The sequence below is a fragment of the Sinocyclocheilus grahami genome, unplaced genomic scaffold (assembly GCF_001515645.1).
Source record: "Sinocyclocheilus grahami isolate Dianchi unplaced genomic scaffold, SAMN03320097.WGS_v1.1 scaffold1787.1, whole genome shotgun sequence".
Lineage (NCBI taxonomy): Eukaryota > Metazoa > Chordata > Actinopteri > Cypriniformes > Cyprinidae > Sinocyclocheilus > Sinocyclocheilus grahami.
Genome location: NW_015506966.1, coordinates 157,581 through 159,889, shown reverse-complemented (window position 1 = coordinate 159,889; position 2,309 = coordinate 157,581).

The window sequence follows — 2,309 nt, the reverse complement described above, 5'->3', positions numbered from 1 at the left end:
ACAATACTGTACTACATCCATGTTTCCTGTCAGCTTGATTTTTAAGTGGACTTTGCTGTTCCGGTGAGCATGAACGGTATATGAGTGGAGCATTCACATGGACCGCGAGCGACGGAGCGGAGCACACACGCATAGAGCGGGATAATACGCAGAGCGTCACACCACGTGAAAGTGTATCCTGAGCCGTGAACTAATTTTCGGCAGCCGGAATTTCAGTGCATCTCTAATTATTGGCGACATTAGAAATGGATATTATATAAGAGCTGCAGTGTTTCTAAATAATGCCACGAGTGGGGCTTGAGGAAGTGACGTCGCCTGCGTCTGCGCAGTTTGACCTGATACAGTGAGACACAGGAAACAGAAACACTGCAAAAATAATAATAATAACACGACTAAACGAGACGAAATAATGTTATAACATTTCGCTTCATCTCGTTTTGGTCAATGAAAATGAAGACATTTTAGCATAGTTTTTATTTTGTAAACCACATTTAGTCTCGTTTTTATTCGTCAACAATATTGCATTATACATTTAATTATAGTCATTGTCACATGACCAGCATTTACGTTGCATCTCGTCTCGTTTTCGTCACGTGATAAAGGTTCGTTGACGACGATATTTAGTCATAATTTTCGTTGACGAAAGCAACACTACACATAAACATCATGCACTTTGGAAATGCAAGGTATGTGATGTTTATTTATATATTTCAACATGACATACATCACCAGTCATAATTTTTGAATAGTAAGATTTGTAATGTTTTTTTAAAGAAGTCTCTTCTGCTCACCAAGCCTGCATATATTTGATTCAAAATACAGTATAAGCAGTCATACTGTGAAATATTTTTACTATTTATAATAACTGCTTTCTATTTGAATATATTTTAAAATGTGATTTATTCCTGTGATCAAAGCTAAATTTTCAGCCACATTTCTCCAGTCTTACTCAAGTGTGTGTGTATGTGTATATGCAGCCTGGTCTCATGTTTATATGTAGGTATTAATACGTAACATTTACAAGCACAAAACGTACATTTTTGTACGTTTTTATGAATGCTAAAACGTACAATTTAGACATATTTCAACGTTTAAAACGTACAAATCGCCATGGATTTTTAGCTAAAAAACTTACAAATTTGTACATATCTTTTATATCAAGATATTCATATCAATACATTTTTATAATTTTATCAATAAGCGATTTAGATTTTTAGATCCCTTAACCTACCTCCAAACCTAAACCTACCCATTTTACAGCGAATATGCCGTTTTATAATTGTATTAATACGCAATTTAGATTTGTAGACCCCTTAACCTACCCCCAAACCTTAACCTACCCATTTTATAGCGAATATAAAAGGATATAAAACGCAAATGACCGAAATATGCAGGAAAATAACCATTTTAGTAACAATATAGCATTAAAATATTTTTATAGTCTCTAATCCCACTCCTACTTATAAACCTAAACATTTCTGTACAGTAAACATTTTCGCTGAAAATATTATCCAGATAATTTTCCCGATCCACTCCGTGAACTTGTGAAGGCACGCGCGCATCATTCAAACACACCTCACCAGAAACACGGCTTGTCACAATCTGTGACGAATGTAGGGGAGAGCCAATGAGCCAATTATCCTGCCGTAAAACCTGTCGTTTGAAGCGGCAACATTTAAATTTGTAAAGAGCGCATCAGTCAGCGCGGGCTTTGCTGCTTACGGTCACTGGACTCGCTGCTCAGGATGAAGATGTTTGATAGAGATGGAGGCTTGGATTTGGGTCTGTTCCTCGCAGTCGTATGGATTCGGAAGATTTGGATTACAGCGCACGAATAAAATGGTTTCATTTCGTAATTATGTTGCGTTTTTGGTGTATTTTATAGTTCTATTGTTAGTCACAGCATGTTGGAGAAAAAACGCCTTTTGTGGTCTATGGCAATCAAAGTAAACATTATATGACAAGTAAAGGTTTAAACGATTGCAGAAATGTTATTTATTTTAAGGTTTAAAGTGAAGTCTTGTTTAACATGTAGGCATATTCTTGGAAACGAGCTGGCAGCAGAAATCACACAACAAAACAAAAAGTTATAATTTCATAAGTAAAGGAGTAAATAATTTAATAATGCAATTGAAAACAAGCTAATTCATATGACAACTAAAAACTAATAAAATGAATGCCGCATTTTCAATATTCATAAGGATTCATTTTTAGGGGGCGTCAATACGTCAGTTTTGTAAGTTTAAGTGCTGAAAATACGTAATTATTTGTATGTTTAGATGCTGAAAATACGTCAGTATTGTACGTTT